This window comes from Apium graveolens, unplaced genomic scaffold, assembly GCF_009905375.1.
Source record: "Apium graveolens cultivar Ventura unplaced genomic scaffold, ASM990537v1 ctg7804, whole genome shotgun sequence".
Taxonomy (NCBI): Eukaryota; Viridiplantae; Streptophyta; class Magnoliopsida; order Apiales; family Apiaceae; genus Apium; species Apium graveolens.
In genome coordinates this window covers 5,382-12,170 of record NW_027420645.1, presented here as the reverse complement: position 1 = coordinate 12,170, position 6,789 = coordinate 5,382, and the positions used below count along the sequence as shown (strand labels likewise).

Here is a 6,789-nt window from a genome sequence, read left to right as displayed (position 1 = left end):
TACAGTCCCAAGTGCCTGGGTGAGATCGCGTGCAAACCGACTGTGGATGTCGTGCATCGCATCTATCCTCCTCGTAAGACGCCTATACTGCGTTGAACTCAAACCAACTCCCATATCTGCTCCTGCTGCTGCTGCTGTGATGGTCCCCCTTCATCTCCTAACCGAGATCTCCATGCAGTCATGCTCTCCTGACCAGCAGCTGGCATCCCACCAGGTAGGTGTTCAAAAGTATATCCAAGCCCCTTCAGATCGGGCATGCCTCCATCTCATTCCTGCATCATAGCCAAAGTAGTGCTATTGATCGGAACACTCGGAATCTGTAACTGCTCATGTGCGGGCCAATGCCCACCAACTGTCATACACAATTTCGTCACCACAGACGCTTACGGAATAGACCCCGTAGTGCTTCCCCTCAAAAACCTTAAAATACCCTGGTAGATAACCATCCCCAAATCAATGTAATCTCCCTGCAGAATGCCCCACAATAGCCGTACACACTCAACAGTAACCTCATGCACATGCGAAGATGGCTTGATATTAGCACATATAAAAGCGTTACAGGCACGGGTAAACCTGTTCATACCAGACGCCGGAAACGTAGAATACTCGACGGTTGTGGCTCTCTTGATCTTCCAGTGTGTGTCGGGCTGACACAGAGTAGCCACAATAAGATCCAGATCAAAGTCCTCAGGAGTCTTATCATTCCAGGTATCCTGCCCCACCTTCCTCACAGGCTACTCAATCACTGTCCTTATAGCCTCAGCACTATACTCAACAGTCCTCCCTCTCACCACCGTAAAACCATTCTTCTCCTCCTTGGCGTTAGCGTAGAACTTCTGCACAACACTCATGGGCACAGCAGCGGGAGCCTCACAAAAAGGTACCCACCCATCTCGAGAATCATCTCCAACAACTTACCATCCTTCCCGGATGGCAGAAATCCTCTCTCCTTAGCAATAGGCTTCGCGAGAAGCCTCGTGTACTCCTCCTCAGCCTCAGGAGTAAAAAACCTGGGCCTCACACCACCAGCAGATGATGAATCGGTGGCGCTGCTTCCAACTTGAGTTCTCTATCTTTTGGGTGCCATGGGGATTGAATAAAAGTGAGTAAAAGCTTAAGTGTTTAGAGAGAATATGTGTTGAGAGTTTGTGAATTGGTGTAGAAGATGTATGTAAGTGTATGTATTTAGGTGGAGGGGGTGAATTCGATAAAGAATAGAAGTGGGATTGATTATAGGAATCGCGGGAATAGTGGGATTGATTGGGAAAGGGAATTATGGGATGTGGTAGAGTAAAAATCGGGTTAAAATTGATTTTGGAATTAAAATCCCGATTTCCTCTAATAAACTGTTGTATTTTTTTTCAAACAGGGACCGACGCGGGCGCGAGCGGAAAGAGCGCGAGCGCGCGTAACTTCTGGAAAACCGGCGTGGGCGCGCGATGAAACAACGCGGGTGCGCGTGGCTATTGGAAAAATGGCGCGGTCGCGCGCTTGGTCAGTGCGGGCGCGCCCAGCTTCCGTAGTTGGCCCTGAATTTTTTTTCTTTTTCTACTTTTTTGTGATTTTTTTCCTTTCTTCTTGATTCCTCTATATAATATGTACAACATACTTGGGTTGCCTCCCAAGAAGCGCTTCTTTTACATCGCTAGCTCGATATAGAATCTCGAGATCAAGTGGACAATACGGCACTAAACACCTCGCGGTTTGCCGTATCACCATAATAATGCTTCAACCTCTGACCATTTACCTTGAATGCTTGGCCCAGATCATTCTCAAAAATTTCCACCGCTCCATGTGGAAACACAGTTGTGATTATGAAAGGACCTGACCATCTTGACTTCAACTTTCCAGGAAAAAGACGGACAAGAGTTGAATAAACTGATGCTTGGCCCCATGAAGTCAATTCCCCAAACATCGAAGACCTCAACCTCGAGAAGCACATTAAGAGGCATCTCATCTCTCTTGGATATATTACCCACACGTTGACATCGATCACATTTCAAAAAAAACTGATGAGCATCTTTAAACAATGTCGGCCAAAAGAAACCTGCTTGAAGAACATGAGCTGCTGTCTTTTCTCCACCATAATGTCCTCCATAAGCCGTTGAGCGGCAATCTCGCAAGATCCCCCCCCCGTTTCGCTATAAGGAATGCATCTCCTGATAATTTGGTCAGCTCCTTAGCAAAAAAGAAACGGCTCATCCCACATATACCACTTCACTTCATGTAGAAATTTCTTCCTTTGAGCATAAGATAAGTCGGGAGGCATGATGTTACGCACAAGGTAGTTCATAATATCTGCAAACCACAACTCTTCTTCTTGCACTCCAAACAGCTGCTCATCGGGAAAAGACTCATTTATCAATTTTTTTTCCAATGAAGTAGCATTAGGATTCTCTATTCGCGAGAGATGATCAGCAACTTGATTTTTAGTTCCTTTTCTGTCCTTGATCTCTAGTTCAAATTCTTGGAGCAAAAGAACCCATCGAATTAATATAGGCTTAGAGTCCTTCTTCGAGACAAGATATCGAATGGCGGCGTGATCAGTGGACACTGTCACCTTAGTTCCAAGTAGATAAGATCAAAATTTCTCAAAACCATAGACAATAGCTAAAAGCTCTTTCTTCATAGTAGTGTAATTCAGTTGAGCACTGTTGAGGGTCTTACTAGCATAGTAGACCACATGAAAACTTTTGTTCTTCCTCTGCCCAAAAACTGCTCCAACTGCATAATCACTTGCATCACACATCATCTCAAAAGGTTCATTCCAATCGGGTGCAGTTATGACCAGTGCCGTAATTAGACTCTTCTTTAATGTCTCAAATACTGCAAGGCACTTGTCATGAAATTTAAAAGGAACATCTTTCTCTAGTAAACTGCACAATGGCTTTGAAATTTTCGAGAAGTCCTTGATGAAACGCCTGTAGAAACCCGCATGACCGAGAAAACTGTGAATTCCCTTGACAGAAATAGGTGGGGGAAGATTCTCAATGACCCCCACCATGGCCTTATCCACCTCAAGTCCCTTACTAGAAACCTTGTGCCCGAGAATTATGCCTTGACGCACCATAAAGTGACATTTCTCCCAATTGAGAACTAAATTGGTTTCAACGCACCTCTTGAGAACATGTCCGAGATTTTGCAAGCATTCATTAAAATAATCGCCAAAGACTGAGAAGTCGTCCATGAACACTTCCATATTCTGGCCAATCATGTGAGAAAAGATGGCCATCATACATCGTTGAAATGTGGTTGGTGCACCACACAAATTCGAAAGAAACTCATCTAAAGACGAATGTACCGAATGGAGAAGTGAAGGTAGTTTTCTCTTGATCTTCTGGAGCGGTACAAATTTGATTATAACCCGAATAACCATCCAGAAGACAATAGTACTCATGACCAGCCAACCTGTCAAGCATCTGATCAATGAAGGGTAAGGGAAAGTGATCCTTCCTAGTGGCCTTGTCTAGCTTCCTGTAGTCCATACAGACTCTCCACCCCGTGATTGTTCTTGTAGGAATAAGCTCATTCTTCTTATTTGCTACCACAGTAATACCACATTTCTTTGGTACACATTGAACCGGGCTTACCCATGAACTGTCAGATAGGATTAATGATCCCTGCATCTAGCCACTTCATAATTTCCTTCTTTACTACTTCCTTTATGATTGGATTAAGTCTTCTTTGCTGCTCAATGGTAGGCTTAATACCTTCTTCTAGCAGAATTTTATGCATGTAGTTAGAAGGGCTGATTTCCTTGATATCTACTATAGTCCATCCAATTGCCGATTTGAATTCTCTCAAAATTCTCAAAAGCTTTTCCTCATCGCTACCTGAAAGGTCAGATGCAATAATAACAGGCAGAGTAGATGCATCACCTAAAAAAACATACCTCAAATGTTCAGGTAAAAGCTTAAGCTCAAGAGTGGGAGCTTCCTCAATAAAAGGCTTGAGGCGTTTAGGAGCTTTGTTCAATTCCTCCATTCCAAGAGATTCAAAAGGCATATCAATCTTCCTTTTCCAGGGAGAAGCATTCAAATATTGTAATTGCTCATCACCTTCATCATCCTCGCTTTCTGAATTTCCCAATAAGGCTTTTTCTAAGGCATCAGACCTTAGCAATTGATCAAGTTCCGATGTGACCACCGAATCGACCAACTCGACTTTTAAACACTCCTCATTATCAGTAGGAAATTTCATAGCATTGAACATATTGAAAGTTACATCCTGATCAAACACTCGCATTATAAGATCACCCTTCTGCACATCAATCAAGGTTCGGCCAGTTGCCAAGAAAGGCCTTCCCAAGATTATGGGAATCTTCTTATACTCCTCGAAATCAAGAATGACGAAATCAGTAGGGAAGATGAGTTTATCCACCTTGACCAAGACATCCTCCACAATACCTCTCGGATATGTAATAGAACAGTCAGCCAATTGCAAGGTCATGTAAGTTGGTGTGGGATCAGGTAAGTCCAATTGATTGAAGATTGACAAAAGCATCAGATTGATGCTAGCTCTCAAGTCATATAAGCATTTGTCAAAAGACACTTTCCCAATAGTACATGGAATAGTAAAGCTTCCTGGATCCTTAAGCTTCGGAGGTAACTTCTGCTACAGAACAACACTGCATTCCTCCGTGAGAGCGACAATCTCTAAATCATCTAGCTTCACTTTCCGAGAGAGAATACCTTTCATAAACTTTGCATAACTAGGCATCTGCTCAAGAGCCTCAGCGAAAGGTATGTTGATATGAAGTTCCTTGAACACCTCCAGAAACTTCTCGAATTGCTTGTCCAGCTTTTTCTTCTGCAGCCTCTTAGGAAAGGTGGTAGAGGATAGATCTGTTTCTCCCATGTATTACCCTCAGGCAGAGTGTGCTCAACAGTAGTCTTCCTTGGTTCCACTGCTTCATTCTGCTGCTCTACTTCTTTCGCAGCTCCAGCTTTTTCAGTCAACTCTTGAGTTTGTTCGGGATCAGCAACCTTTTCAGACCTCAAAGTGATTGTTTTTACCTGCTCCTTAGCTTCCTTCTTTCCTGGCACTTTAGTGTCACTAGGTAATGTACCAGGATGACGATTTAGCAAGGCATTGGCAATTTGCCCAATTTGATTTTCTAAGGTCTTGATAGAAACCGATTGGCTCTTTCACATAAGCTTCAACTCTTCTAATTCAGATTTTTCATTAGCTGGTTGCAGCTGGAGTTGTTGTTTTGGTGCATACTGCGGTTGCTGAAAACCAGGGGGTTGTACTGCTTAGCTGAATACTGATGATAAGGCTGTTGAACCGCATTCTGAGTATTTCTCCAACTGAAATTATGATGATTGTTGTTGTTTGGATGATAGGTGGCTGGCACAGGTTGTTGTGATCGCTGGAAGTTGCTCACGAACTGAGCTGATTCATTAGAAATTATGCACTGATCTATCTCATGGGCACCAGCACAAAGCTCACAGACACTAGCGATTTGAATAACTCCATAATTAGCCAAAGTGTCCACCTTCATTGTCAATTCCTTAAGTTGAGAAGCTCTAGCAGTTGCTGCATCCAACTCCAGAATTCCTGTAACTTTTTCTTGAGTCAGTCTCTGGGAAGGATTCTGGTACTCATTAGCAGCCATCAGTTCAATAAGTTCATAAGCTTCATCGTATCTCTTAGCCCACAAGGCTCCTCATGGTGCTGCATCAAGCATGGGCCTAGAAGTAGGACCTAATACATTGTAGAAATAGTTGATAATCATCCAATCAGGCATGCCATGGTGTGGGCACTTCCTTAGCATCTCCTTATATCGATTCCAAGCCTCACACAGAGATTCTCCAGTTTACTGCGCAAACTGGGTAAGAGCATTCCTGATTGCTGCAGTCTTCGCCATGGGAAAAAATTTAGTGAGAAACTTTTGGGAAAGATCTTCCCAAGTTGTGATAGACCTTGCCGGTAGAGAGTGTAACCAGCACCTAGCTTTGTCCCTCAAAGAGAATGGGAAGAGTCGCAGCTTGAGAGCATCTTCAGTCAGACCATTAAACTTGAAAGTGTCGCAGATCTCGATGAAATCTTTGATGTGCATGTTGGGGTCTTCGGTAGGAGAACCCCCAAACTAAACTGAGTTCTGTATCATCTGGATCGTGCTTAAATTGATCTCAAAAGTGTTAGCCACGATGGCTGGTCTAATGATGCTAGACTGAATGTCATTAATCTTAGGCTTAGAATAGTCCATCAAAGCCTTCAGATTCTCTACTTGATCACCCATAGCTACTACAATTGGCTCTTCAACTTTCTCTTCTTCCTCTACCTTCTTTTCTTCCTTAAAAACTTCCCGACGAACTACCACAAGTTCTTCCTCGGCTTTATCCAGTGTTCTCTTACGAGTACGTGAACGCGTATGCATACACCCTTGCTAGATCACCTGAAATAAAACAAGGAAACAAATAAGTAAAATGTCCGAGTCAATGAACTTTAACGACCACTGATGGAAAGCACATAAACTAGTAATTAACACTGAAGTCCCTAACAGCGGAGCCAAAAACTTGTTAGTCACTAAACACGCACTAATATTACATGCAAGTATACGAGTTCACAAGTAGTATAGAATCTTTTCTAGTTCATTCCCACAGAGACTGTATTGGTTAACTATCTAAATTATGCACCTTAACAACAATGTATGGTTATTATTCAATGCTAAGACTATAACAAAGTGAGGATGTTTATAACTAAGAATTACGCTAACAATTATAACTAAGAGAATAAAGTAAATATGTGCGTGTGTGCAAATGCTTACAGATATACTATTGCAAC

At 42.8% G+C, this 6,789-nt stretch overlaps 1 non-coding gene across 1 annotated transcript; it reads left to right on the top strand.

Annotated features, from left to right (window-relative positions):
• Nucleotides 1–5,747: 5,747 nt before the first annotated feature.
• Nucleotides 5,748–5,854, top strand: LOC141704405 (small nucleolar RNA R71). Its single transcript, XR_012567946.1, has one exon. It is a non-coding gene; the product is annotated as a small nucleolar RNA R71 (small nucleolar RNA).
• The last annotated feature ends 935 nt before the right edge of the window (nucleotides 5,855–6,789 follow it).